This window comes from Rutidosis leptorrhynchoides, chromosome 10 (genome assembly GCF_046630445.1).
Source record: "Rutidosis leptorrhynchoides isolate AG116_Rl617_1_P2 chromosome 10, CSIRO_AGI_Rlap_v1, whole genome shotgun sequence".
NCBI lineage: Eukaryota > Viridiplantae > Streptophyta > Magnoliopsida > Asterales > Asteraceae > Rutidosis > Rutidosis leptorrhynchoides.
This window is the reverse complement of record NC_092342.1, coordinates 131,620,871-131,635,286: the sequence shown is the minus strand read 5'-3', so window position 1 is coordinate 131,635,286 and position 14,416 is coordinate 131,620,871. Positions and strand designations below refer to the sequence as shown.

The 14,416-nt window shown below is 34.8% G+C and overlaps 1 long non-coding RNA gene across 4 annotated transcripts; it reads left to right on the top strand.

Annotated features, from left to right (window-relative positions):
• Nucleotides 1–10,701: 10,701 nt before the first annotated feature.
• On the top strand, nt 10,702–13,826 carry LOC139872430 (uncharacterized). 4 transcript variants are annotated; one of them, XR_011767052.1, is made up of 4 exons: nt 10,706–11,287; nt 11,681–11,850; nt 12,912–13,173; nt 13,279–13,826. It is a non-coding gene; the product is annotated as an uncharacterized lncRNA (long non-coding RNA). The 4 variants fall into 4 exon arrangements; XR_011767053.1 differs by having other exon boundaries at nt 10,712–11,287; nt 13,013–13,173; XR_011767054.1 differs by having other exon boundaries at nt 10,702–11,287; nt 11,695–13,173.
• The last annotated feature ends 590 nt before the right edge of the window (nt 13,827–14,416 follow it).

The window sequence follows — 14,416 nt, the reverse complement described above, 5'->3', positions numbered from 1 at the left end:
TGAGGTAACTCAAGTCGGTAAGCTACTGGTCCGACACGATCAATAATCTTGAATGGTCCAATATACCTTGGATTTAATTTCCCTCGTTTACCAAATCGAACAACGCCTTTCCAAGGTGCAACTTTAAGCATGACCATCTCTCCAATTTCAAATTCTATATCTTTTCTTTTAATGTCAGCGTAGCTCTTTTGTCGACTTTGGGCGGTTTTCAACCGTTGTTGAATTTGGATGATCTTCTCGGTAGTTTCTTGTATAATCTCCGGACCCGTAATCTGTCTATCCCCCACTTCACTCCAACAAATCGGAGACCTGCACTTTCTACCATAAAGTGCTTCAAACGGCGCCATCTCAATGCTTGAATGGTAGCTGTTGTTGTAGGAAAATTCTGCTAATGGTAGATGTCGATCCCAACTGTTTCCGAAATCAATAACACATGCTCGTAGCATGTCTTCAAGCGTTTATATCGTCCTTTCGCTCTGCCCATCAGTTTGTGGATGATAGGCAGTACTCATGTCTAGACGAGTTCCTAATGCTTGCTGTAATGTCTGCCAGAATCTTGAAATAAATCTGCCATCCCTATCAGAGATAATAGAGATTGGTATTCCATGTCTGGAGATGACTTCCTTCAAATACAGTCGTGCTAACTTCTCCATCTTGTCATCTTCTCTTATTGGCAAGAAGTGTGCTGATTTGGTGAGACGATCAACTATTACCCAAATAGTATCAAAACCACTTGCAGTCCTTGGCAATTTAGTGATGAAATCCATGGTAATGTTTTCCCATTTCCATTCCGGGATTTCAGGTTGTTGAAGTAGACCTGATGGTTTCTGATGCTCAGCTTTGACCTTAGAACACGTCAAACATTCTCCTACGTATTTAGCAACATCGGCTTTCATACCCGGCCACCAAAAATGTTTCTTGAGATCCTTGTACATCTTCCCCTTTCCAGGATGTATTGAGTATCTGGTTTTATGAGCTTCTCTAAGTACCATTTCTCTCATATCTCCAAATTTTGGTACCCAAATCCTTTCAGCCCTATACCGGGTTCCGTCTTCCCGAATATTAAGATGCTTCTCCGATCCTTTGGGTATATCATCCTTTAAATTTCCCTCTTTTAAAACTCCTTGTTGCGCCTCCTTTATTTGAGTAGTAAGGTTATTATGAATCATTATATTCATAGATTTTACTCGAATGGGTTCTCTGTCCTTCCTGCTCAAGGCATCGGCTACCACATTTGCCTTCCCCGGGTGGTAACGAATCTCAAAGTCGTAATCATTCAACAATTCAATCCACCTACGCTGCCTCATATTCAGTTGTTTCTGATTAAATATGTGTTGAAGACTTTTGTGGTCGGTATATATAATACTTTTGACCCCATATAAGTAGTGCCTCCAAGTCTTTAATGCAAAAACAACCGCGCCTAATTCCAAATCATGCGTCGTATAATTTTGTTCGTGAATCTTCAATTGTCTAGACGCATAAGCAATCACTTTCGTTCGTTGCATTAATACACAACCGAGACCTTGCTTTGATGCGTCACAATAAATCACAAAATCATCATTCCCTTCAGGCAATGACAATATAGGTGCCGTAGTTAGCTTTTTCTTCAATAACTGAAACGCTTTCTCTTGTTCATCATTCCATTCAAATTTCTTCCCTTTATGCGTTAATGCAGTCAAGGGTTTTGCTATTCTGGAAAAGTCTTGGATGAACCTTCTGTAGTAACCAGCTAGTCCTAAAAACTGACGTATGTGTTTCGGAGTTTTTGGGGTTTCCCACTTTTCAACAGTTTCTATCTTTGCCGGATCCACCTTAATACCTTCTTTGTTCACTATGTGACCGAGGAATTGAACTTCTTCCAACCAAAATGCACACTTTGAAAACTTAGCGTACAATTCTTCTTTCCTCAATACTTCTAACACCTTTCTCAAATGTTCACCGTGTTCTTGGTCATTCTTTGAGTAAATAAGTATGTCATCAATGAAAACAATGACAAACTTGTCAAGGTATGGTCCACACACTCGGTTCATAAGGTCCATGAACACAGCTGGTGCATTAGTTAAACCAAACGGCATGACCATAAACTCGTAATGACCGTAACGTGTTCTGAAAGCAGTCTTTGGAATATCATCTTCTTTCACCCGCATTTGATGGTACCCGGAACGTAAGTCAATCTTTGAATAAACAGACGAGACTTGTAGTTGATCAAATAAGTCGTCGATTCTCGGTAGTGGGTAGCGGTTCTTGATGGTAAGTTTGTTCAACTCTCGGTAGTCGATACACAACCTGAATGTACCATCTTTCTTCTTGACAAACAAAACAGGAGCTCCCCACGGTGATGTGCTTGGTCGAATGAAACCACGCTCTAAAAGTTCTTGTAATTGGCTTTGCAGTTCTTTCATCTCGCTGGGTGCGAGTCTGTAAGGAGCACGAGCTATTGGTGCAGCTCCTGGTACAAGATCTATTTGAAATTCAACGGATCGATGTGGGGGTAATCCCGGTAATTCTTTCGGAAATACATCGGGAAATTCTTTTGCAATGGGAACATCATTGATGCTCTTTTCTTCAGTTTGTACTTTCTCGACGTGTGCTAGAACAGCATAGCAACCTTTTCTTATTAGTTTTTGTGTCTTCAAATTACTAATAAGATGTAGCTTCGTGTTGCCCTTTTCTCCGTACACCATTAAGGGTTTTCCTTTTTCTCGTATAATGCGAATTGCATTTTTGTAACAAACGATCTCCGCTTTCACTTCTTTCAACCAGTCCATACCGATTATCACATCAAAACTCCCTAACTCTACTGGTATCAAATCAATCTTAAATGTTTCGCTAACCAGTTTAATTTCTCGATTCCGACATATATTATCTGCTGAAATTAATTTACCATTTACTAATTCGAGTAAAAATTTACTATCCAAAGGCGTCAATGGACAACTTAATTTAGCACAAAAATCTCTACTCATATAGCTTCTATCCGCACCCGAATCAAATAAATCGTAAGCAGATTTATTGTCAATAAGAAACGTACCCGTAACAAGCTCCGGGTCTTCCTGTGCCTCTACCGCATTAATATTGAAAACTCTTCCACGGCCTTGTCCATTCGTGTTCTCCTGGTTCGGGCAATTTCTAATAATGTGGCTTGGTTTTCCACATTTATAACAAACTACATTGGCATAACTTGCTCCGACACTACTTGCTCCGCCATTACTCGTTCCGACACCATTTGTTCCTTTCGTTCTATTAACCCCTGGTCCGTAGACCTCACACTTCGCCGCGCTATGACCATTTCTTTTACACTTGTTGCAAAATTTGGTGCAGAACCCCTAGTGATTCTTTTCACACCTTTGGCATAGCTGCTTCTGATTGTTGTTGTTGTTGCGGTTATTATTGTTGTTGGGATGATTGTTGTAGTTGCGGTTGTTGTTGTTGTTGTTGTTGTTGGGCCGTTTGTTGTAGTTGCGATTGATGTTGCGATTGTTGGGATAATTGTTGCGATTATTGTTGTAATTGCTGTTGTTGTTGTATTGGTGATTCTTATCACCGTTTTCCTCCCACTTTCTTTTGACTTGCTTCACATTGGCCTCTTCAGCAGTCTGTTCTTTAATTCTTTCTTCAATCTGGTTCACTAGTTTGTGAGCCATTCTACATGCCTGTTGTATGGAGGCGGGCTCGTGTGAACTTATATCTTCTTGAATTCTTTCCGGTAATCCTTTCACAAACGCGTCGATCTTCTCTTCCTCATCTTCGAATGCTCCTGGACACAATAGGCACAATTCTGTGAATCGTCTTTCGTACGTGGTAATATCAAATCCTTGGGTTCGTAACCCTCTAAGTTCTGTCTTGAGCTTATTGACCTCGGTTCTGGGACGGTACTTCTCGTTCATCAAGTGCTTGAATGCTGACCACGGTAGTGCGTACGCATCATCTTGTCCCACTTGCTCTAGATAGGTATTCCACCATGTTAACGCAGAACCTGTGAAGGTATGCGTAGCGTACTTCACTTTGTCCTCTTCAGTACACTTACTTATGGCAAACACCGATTCAACCTTCTCGGTCCACCGTTTCAATCCGATCGGTCCTTCGGTTCCATCAAATTCCAAAGGTTTGCAGGCAGTGAATTCTTTGTAGGTGCATCCTACACGATTTCCTGTACTGCTAGATCCAAGGTTATTGTTGGTATGTAGCGCAGCCTGTACTGCGGCTATGTTTGAAGCTAGAAAAGTACGAAATTCCTCTTCATTCATATTCACGGTGTGTCGAGTAGTCGGTGCCATTTCCTTCAAAATAGTTAAATGGAACAAGTTAATCGTACAGAATATTAAGAGTAGTTAATAGTATTTCGTAGCATAATATGAACTCATTTATAAAAGCTTTTTCTTCATATTAGCGTTTTATAAGTTTAAATTCGGGTAGTACCTACCCGTTAAGTTCATACTTAGTAGCTAATATACAATTCAACTACTAAAATTCTATATGAAAAAACTGATTATAATAATATTTCGCGTTCAAACTTTTATACAATATTTTACAAACTTACAATACCGCTTATTTTACATAAAGCATGAAATATAGCACACAATAACTTTGATACAAGATAGCTGTGAAGACAATTCTAGCTAGTACACAAGTCGTTCAGCAAAGGCAATAAAGACACGTAATTCATACGTCCAGAAACAAGTCATGCATTCTGGTTTTACTAGGACTACTTCCCATCCTTGGTCTTGTGCAACATAACCGTTATGGCCGTTGATAAGACAGCGTGTTGTAACGTCGTCAAAGGGACGAGGGTTACGTAATGTCCAACAGTCCCGTAACAATCTAAAAACCTCATTTCTTACCCCAATTACCGACTCCGTCACTTGTGGAAACGTTTTGTTTAATAGTTGTAGCCCGATGTTCTTGTTCTCACTTTGGTGAGAAGCGAACATTACTAATCCGTAAGCATAACATGCTTCTTTATGTTGCATGTTAGCCGCTTTTTCTAAATCACGAAGTCCAATATTCGGATATATTGAGTCAAAATAATTTCTTAACCCGTTGCGTAAAATAGCATTTGGGTTCCCCGCAATATATGCGTCAAAGTAAACACATCGTAACTTATGGGTTTCCCAATGTGATATCCCCCATCTTTCAAACGAAAGTCTCTTATAAACCAAGACATTCTTGGAACGTTCTTCGAATGTCTTACAAACTGATCTCGCCTTAAATAGTTGTGCCGAGGAATTCTGACCGACTCTAGACAAGATTTCATCAATCATGTCTCCGGGTAGGTCTCTTAAAATATTGGGTTGTCTATCCATTTTGTGTTTTTAAACTGTAAAATAGACAAGAGTTAGATTCATAAAAAATACTTATTAATACAAGCAATTTTTACATATATCATAAAGCATAAGCACACTATATTACATATATTACACCACACAAATACAACTATCTTATTCCAACTCGCTCGTTTCTTCTTCTTCGGTTTTGGTTCGTTTTGCCAAGTTTCTAGGGATATATGATGTTCCCCTAATACTAACTGTCGTTGTCCACATTGGTTTAGAAAAACCTGGTGGTTTAGAGGTTCCCGGGTCATTGTTACAACTTAAGAACTTCGGGGGTTGACGATACATATAAAGTTCATCGGGGTTGGAATTAGATTTCTCTATTTTTATGCCCTTTCCCTTATTATTTTCTTTTGCCTTTTTAAATTCAGTTGGGGTAATTTCTATAACATCATTGGAATTCTCGTCGTAATCCGATTCATCGGAGAATTGGTAATCCTCCCAATATTTTGCTTCCTTGGCGGAAACACCATTGACCATAATTAACCTTGGTCGGTTGGTTGAGGATTCTCTTTTACTTAACCGTTTTATTATTTCCCCCACCGGTTCCGATTCTTCTTCCGGTTCCGATTCTTCGTCCGGTTCCGATTCTTCTTCCGGTTCCGACTCTTCTTCCGGTTCCTCTTCGGGAACTTGTGAATCAGTCCGCGAATAATTCCAATTTACATTTGACTCTTCATTATTATTAGGTGAGTCAATGGGACTTGTTCTAGAGGTAGACATCTATCACATAATATCAAACACGTTAAGAGATTAATATATCACATAATATTCATATGTTAAAAATATATAGTTTCCAACAAAAATGTTAAGCAATCATTTTTAAAGAAAACACGGTCGAAGTCCAGAATCACTAATGCATCCTAACAAACTCGATAAGACACACTAATGCAAATTTTCTGGTTCTCTAAGACCAACGCTCGGATACCAACTGAAATGTCCCGTTCTTATTGATTAAAAACGTTCCATATTAATTGATTTCGTTGCGAGGTTTTGACCTCTATATGAGACGTTTTTCAAAGACTGCATTCATTTTTAAAACAAACCATAACCTTTATTTCATAAATAAAGGTTTAAAAAGCTTTACGTAGATTATCAAATAATGATAATCTAAAATATCCTGTTTACACACGACCATTACATAATGGTTTACAATACAAATATGTTACATCGAAATCAGTTTCTTGAATGCAGTTTTTACACAATATCATACAAACATGGACTCCAAATCTTGTCCTTATTTTAGTATGCAACAGCGGAAGCTCTTAATATTCACCTGAGAATAAACATGCTTTAAACGTCAACAAAAATGTTGGTGAGTTATAGGTTTAACCTATATATATTAAATCGTAACAATAGACCACAAGATTTCATATTTCAATACACATCCCATACATAGAGATAAAAATCATTCATATGGTGAACACCTGGTAATCGACAATAACAAGATGCATATATAAGAATATCCCCATCATTCCGGGACACCCTTCGGATATGATATAAATTTCGAAGTACTAAAGCATCCGGTACTTTGGATGGGGTTTGTTAGGCCCAATAGATCTATCTTTAGGATTCGCGTCAATTAGGGTGTCTGTTCCCTAATTCTTAGATTACCAGACTTAATAAAAAGGGGCATATTCGATTTCGATAATTCAACCATAGAATGTAGTTTCACGTACTTGTGTCTATTTTGTAAATCATTTATAAAACCTGCATGTATTCTCATCCCAAAAATATTAGATTTTAAAAGTGGGACTATAACTCACTTTCACAGATTTTTACTTCGTCGGGAAGTAAGACTTGGCCACTGGTTGATTCACGAACCTATAACAATATATACATATATATCAAAGTATGTTCAAAATATATTTACAACACTTTTAATATATTTTGATGTTTTAAGTTTATTAAGTCAGCTGTCCTCGTTAGTAACCTACAACTAGTTGTCCACAGTTAGATGTACAGAAATAAATCGATAAATATTATCTTGAATCAATCCACGACCCAGTGTATACGTATCTCAGTATTGATCACAACTCAAACTATATATATTTTGGAATCAACCTCAACCCTGTATAGCTAACTCCATCATTCACATATAGAGTGTCTATGGTTGTTCCGAAATATATATAGATGTGTCGACATGATAGGTCGAAACATTGTATACGTGTCTATGGTATCTCAAGATTACATAATATACAATACAAGTTGATTAAGTTATGGTTGGAATAGATTTGTTACCAATTTTCACGTAGCTAAAATGAGAAAAATTATCCAATCTTGTTTTACCCATAACTTCTTCATTTTAAATCCGTTTTGAGTGAATCAAATTGCTATGGTTTCATATTGAACTCTATTTTATGAATCTAAACAGAAAAAGTATAGGTTTATAGTTGGAAAAATAAGTTACAAGTCGTTTTTGTAAAGGTAGTCATTTCAGTCGAAAGAACGACGTCTAGATGACCATTTTAGAAAACATACTTCCACTTTGAGTTTAACCATAATTTTTGGATATAGTTTCATGTTCATAATAAAAATCATTTTCTCATAATAACAACTTTTAAATCAAAGTTTATCATAGTTTTTAATTAACTAACCCAATTCAGCCCGCGGTGTTACTACGACGGCGTAAATCCGGTTTTACGGTGTTTTTCGTGTTTCCAGGTTTTAAATCATTAAGTTAGCATATCATATAGATATAGAACATGTGTTTAGTTGATTTTAAAAGTCAAGTTAGAAGGATTAACTTTTGTTTGCGAACAAGTTTAGAATTAACTAAACTATGTTCTAGTGATTACAAGTTTAAACCTTCGAATAAGATAGCTTTATATGTATGAATCGAATGATGTTATGAACATCATTACTACCTTAATTTCCTTGGATAAACCTACTGGAAAAGAGAAAAATGGATCTAGCTTCAATGGATCCTTGGATGGCTCGAAGTTCTTGAAGCAGAATCATGACACGAAAACAAGTTCAAGTAAGATCATCACTTGAAATAAGATTGTTATAGTTATAGAAATTGAACCAAAGTTTGAATATGATTATTACCTTGTATTAGAATGATAACCTACTGTAAGAAACAAAGATTTCTTGAGGTTAGATGATCACCTTACAAGATTGGAAGTGAGCTAGCAAACTTGAAAGTATTCTTGATTTTATGAAACTAGAACTTTTGGAATTTATGAAGAACACTTAGAACTTGAAGATAGAACTTGAGAGAGATCAATTAGATGAAGAAAATTGAAGAATGAAAGTGTTTGTAGGTGTTTTTGGTCGTTGGTGTATGGATTAGATATAAAGGATATGTTATTTTGTTTTCATGTAAATAAGTCATGAATGATTACTCATATTTTTGTAATTTTATGAGATATTTCATGCTAGTTGCCAAATGATGGTTCCCACATGTGTTAGGTGCCTCACATGGGCTGCTAAGAGCTGATCATTGGAGTGTATATACCAATAGTACATACATCTAAAAGCTGTGTATTGTACGAGTACGAATACGGGTGCATACGAGTAGAATTGTTGATGAAACTGAACGAGGATGTAATTGTAAGCATTTTTGTTAAGTAGAAGTATTTTGATAAGTGTATTGAAGTCTTTCAAAAGTGTATAAATACATATTAAAACACTACATGTATATACATTTTAACTGAGTCGTTAAGTCATCGTTAGTCGTTACATGTAAGTGTTGTTTTGAAACCTTTAGGTTAACGATCTTGTTAAATGTTGTTAACCCAATGTTTATAATATCAAATGAGATTTTAAATTATTATATTATCATGATATTATCATGTATGAATATCTCTTAATATGATATATATACATTAAATGTCTTTACAACGATAATCGTTACATATATGTCTCGTTTAAAAATCATTAAGTTAGTAGTCTTGTTTTTACATATGTAGTTCATTGTTAATATACTTTATGATATGTTTTCTTATCATAGTATCATGTTAACTATATATATATATCCATATATATGTCATCATATAGTTTTACAAGTTTTAACGTTCGTGAATCACCGATTAACTTGGGTGGTCAATTGTCTATATGAAACATATTTCAATTAATCAAGTCTTAACAAGTTTGATTGCTTAACATGTTGGAAAAATTTAATCATGTAAATATCAATCTTAATTAATATATATAAACATGGAAAAGTTCGGGTCACTACAAACTTAATGGTCCATTAGCTAGAGTAAAGTGGGCCTAAGTCCATTAAGGTAAAAAGTCCATTAAAACTATCTAATGTGCATTAGTAAAACACTAAGCGTAATTAAGCAACCAACAAGCCAAGTAATTGTCATTAAGAAATAACAATTAGTTTTAAGTAGTCATAATATTTCAATTATGACAAAAGTTTAGCGTGTACTAAGTACATAGCTCGTTCTAAACGACAAGTGACACTAAGTGTCATAAAAACATTCGAGGATCAAGTTAAGTGATTAAGCACTTAATAACACGTTGTAGGATATTAACGAAAGTAATTAACATGAATAATGATCCCAGAATCCCTACAATTTACAAAGCATGCAAGTCACATCCTACTTGTCACAATCACACTGTCCCATCCAGTTTTTTTCCACGTGGATTTTTTTAAAATACACTACCAAATTCTAAAAATTACCTCTAACTGCCACGTGGACTTCATCAAGTCGCCTGTGGGTTTTTTTTCCGGAACAAAAAAAAAAAAAAAAAAAACAAATTGCTGTGCAAGACAATTCTTCCTTCTCTCCTCCAAGAATACTCACCCCCATTTGCATCCAATCTGCAGGTTTCAGTTTCTACTATCAATCTAATAGTATGCTGATATTACAACTTAAACCGCGAATCAATTACAAGCAGAATGATACAAGCTTTGATTCGAAATTCGTATGTATTAAATCTAGGGTAATGAATCTCATTGTTATCTATTAGGTTCGCTTTTAGGTAAATTAAACTGCAATTGATAGGTTTCCAACATCAGACAATTCACCGATTGTCTGTTTTGCGTTCATAACACCGGAATATGTAACCCGACGATTCATTTACCAAAGTTCTCATAAGGTTTCCTCTCTATACCGAATGAATTACCACATATAGGTCAGTGTATTCGTTTAATTTTTCATAATTTATGCTTATTTTTCATAATTTATGCGTATTTTTATTTGTATGTTATGCTAATTTTTTCATTATTTATGCTTAATTTTTTTTCATCATGTCTAATAATCTTAAAAATATAAGTTTTATAATTCAAGATACGCGATTTTCAAAATTTCAAAATTATAATTTAATTAGTTATGGAGTGCATTTGCAATCCAATAAAAAGTAACTACTCTTTATACTCTATTTAGGTTAGTATTTGGTCATTTGGGTCACTTAATATATTTAGGCTAACCTGCTTTTGGTCATTTTCCAACTAAACTAAATATGGGCATTTGGGTCCTGATAATTTTACATTTGGTCATTTGGGTCACTTAGCATATTAGATTTGGTTATTTGTGTCATTTGGTCACTTGATCACTAAACTGAATCGTTGTGAACAAGCTAAACTGCAACTGCAGCTGCATTAGCATACACATAATATAAGGAATAGACTGCATTAGCATACACATAACTATCTTGGTTAGTTAATCAACATACTGATCAGTGAAGTCTTTATTTTTGTGACTCTCATTTATGCATTTTATGATAATTAGTATTTAGGCATAAGCATCTTTGACTCTCTGAGTGTTCAAAAAATATCAACTTTTACTAATACTTATGACAAGATAGAGAGGATGGGAAAGATCACTGGAAGTGGTGGCATTGTGGTAAAAAGAGCTTTTTAAAGTGTGCCAGTTGGTTGACTTTTCTAAGTTAACAAGAAAATTCTTATTACTAAAGACTATTTCTTTTTGTGTAGGTAGTTTACTTGGACGATGTGCATACCATGATCACACAATGGGACTTTTTATGAAGTTAACTGCAAGGTAGTTTACTTTAAAATTGCACATTAAATTGCTATATATGTTTGCAATACACGACGGGATCTTAAAGTGTTTCATCACTAAACTGATATCAACCGCAAAGAATTTTGTACGAATAGTAACGATGTCGAAAACTATTTTTTTAGAACTGCCCTGCAACACACGGGCACTAATGATGTCGGAGCTTTGAAGCAGGTAATGATAACACGCCCGTTGTGACCCCAACATGCCCGACCCACCCATTTTGTCACCTCCTACATTCGATTATGATAGTTACTGACCAAAAGTAAGCAATCAGTTTCTGTTGTGGTGGGGGGTCATTTGACCAATTTGTGGGTGTTAGATCAAATATTATCAGTGTCAAAGGTAAATGCCTGAGCAAAGATTGATTTTTAGAATAAATGGTGAAGATATCGGATATCAGACTCGGTAGGCAGATATGGAGATGGGTTATGAGGAAAGCTCATACTTGTGAAGGTCTTGAACAAAGAATTTATGATGAAATTTTGAAACGTGCCAAAGAACAACATGACACAACGGATGCAGCAAATGAAAGGCACCGAGAGGTTTGTAGAATGTTTATTTGACTTATCTTAATTTTCATCTTATTAATAGCTTTTGTTGCCGAATGTGTACGCCCATATGTATAGACATATGCATATCTCTGAATCTGTGTGTATATAAATATTTACATACATGTATGTGTATGCATATATTAGTAATTATACCTGCAAGATGTAAAGTGGAAATACTAATAAACTTTTTTGTAATAAACTAATTTACGACTAGCAGGTCGAAAAAGTATGCTAACTTTATAGATCAATAAGTAATAACCAACATATAGGTCGCTCATTGTATCGAAACTTAGATACTATTTGAAGATCCAGAGCTTAAAAACTCGAGGTAGATCCACTTTGTTAATTTATTATAAGACTAGGGTGGGTATATCGGTTTAGAAAACAAAACTTAGCCTGGTTTTTGTACGATTTTACTTTGATACAGTTTGTTGATACTCATACATAATTTAGAAAACAAACCTTTCGTTCCGATTGAACCCATCCCATACTTCATTAATCCTATACCATATACCAATTTTGACCCGTTTTGATTATTTATCCACCTCTTACCCCTACGTTTATCAATGTTTTACCATTTAATCACATATCTCGGTGATTTAAACATGGTACTAAAAATGCAGCTAATTGTGCTTCATATCCGTAGTTCAACTTTTGTGGTAGGTTTTGAAGGTCTCTAATCAAATTGGGTTGATATAACCCGGTTACATCTATACACATTGTTTGCCTTTTTAATTTATTAGTCTCCTCATTCTATACGATTTTAACTTACAATCAAGTGCTTTACTGAGATTTGGTTTTGCAATTTGGTAATATGCTTTTCCTTTAATGCATAAACTATGGAGTTAACCTTTCCTTTTATGCAGGAAATTTAAAGTTAAAATCACAACAATTAAAATCTTTCTTCCTAAAATATATTCATGGAATTTTTTTTTTTAACTTCAACCATGTTAGAATCATTGAATCTTGAAACTTGAAGCAAGTGTTGGGATTCTAGAGTAATAAGCTCTTTCATTGTATATCATGCAATTGTTTTGGTGACTTCTTATTAGACCATCTTTTGATCAAGTGAATGCTATAAAGCTCAACGAATGTCGCCTGTAGTTGTATCAACATGTTATGACCCATTGAGCGCTCGCTATATATCTCACAGGCTGCGGGTTCTTACATTTTGAGTCACAACACTGAGCCACTTTAGACGGGCTTCTTCCATCTTTTTGTGGTTGTGGTATGAGGGTTTGAAGTATGGTGGCAATTGCTATCCATTTTAGTTATGAATGATTGGCATCAACTTTATTCAACTAAACGATACAGGTTAATTCACTTTGTTGTTTATTTGCTATAGTTAATATTGACTCATTATTGTATATAAATTCTTAAATTTTCTTTTAATCAAATTTTTCGTGGTTTGTTGTTAAGGATACAATGCGATACTCGCAAGACGGCTCATGAGGGATATTCTTTACAAAAAAATGAGGTAGAAAAGTTAATGAATAGAACAATATCAATGCCAACTACAACTCAATGAGGTGTTACGCTATAGGCAAGGTTTAAGAGATTTGGGATGATAATATGGGTGGTGTGCAAATCCCATTAAATACGTATGGATGAATCAACCTTTTTTACTTCTATAAAATTGAGGTTAGCGGGTCAGATTTGAGAGTGCATGGCTCGAGTTTAATCATGATATAGCTACTGTGATGATTTTTTTTTGTTTTACTTAAAGAAGTTGTGGCATACTACTGTTATATTTATTATGTTGTTATCCTTAGTGCAAGGTAGAAAGGATGGAAAGAGTCTTTGAAATTCCATGCCTCTAAGTTATGTACCGAATTTTCTTTTCACATCTTTGTGAAAAGCATATATATTTAAATTCCGTAATTTTTTCAGAAAAAACAAATAGTAACGACTACGAAACTAATATTTATTAAAGTGTTTCGTCTTTAAAATGTTCTCAACAACAAACTATGCTGCAACGCACGGGCTCTTAAAATCTAGTATAATATAGCTCAGTACGCACAAATACGCAGTTTCGTGAAAGTAAAAAAAGTATAAATATAAGTCGAAAAAGTTAGGTCCTTACATTTCATTCGTTGTATGAACTAATTGATAATTATCATTGATGAAGATCCCTAAAGAACTAAAAAGTAAGAGAATAACTTAGTGTATTGTATAGAGTGGAGTCAATCGTGTACAATTATGGTTAGTCTGTAGATGATTCTATAAGATTTCGTCCAATGTAAAGTTCTTTCTAGATCCTCAATACTAATATAATTATATACACACAAATCTAACCTAATTAGACAATAGAAATGTATAACATTTACCAAAAAGTAACACTCACTAAATCAGAATTTACAAGTTATATTTTTTTTTCCTAATTGATTGAAAAAACATCGAACTTTCACTTATTTTTTTTTTTTTTTTTGTATGAATTCATTTTTTCAAATTTCATATTGTATGCACTCAATTATTTATTTCATACTATTATATGCATTAAATGAGTTATACGCGGTAATGAGATTAGTTGTATCCGGTCACTTCATTAACATTGCAT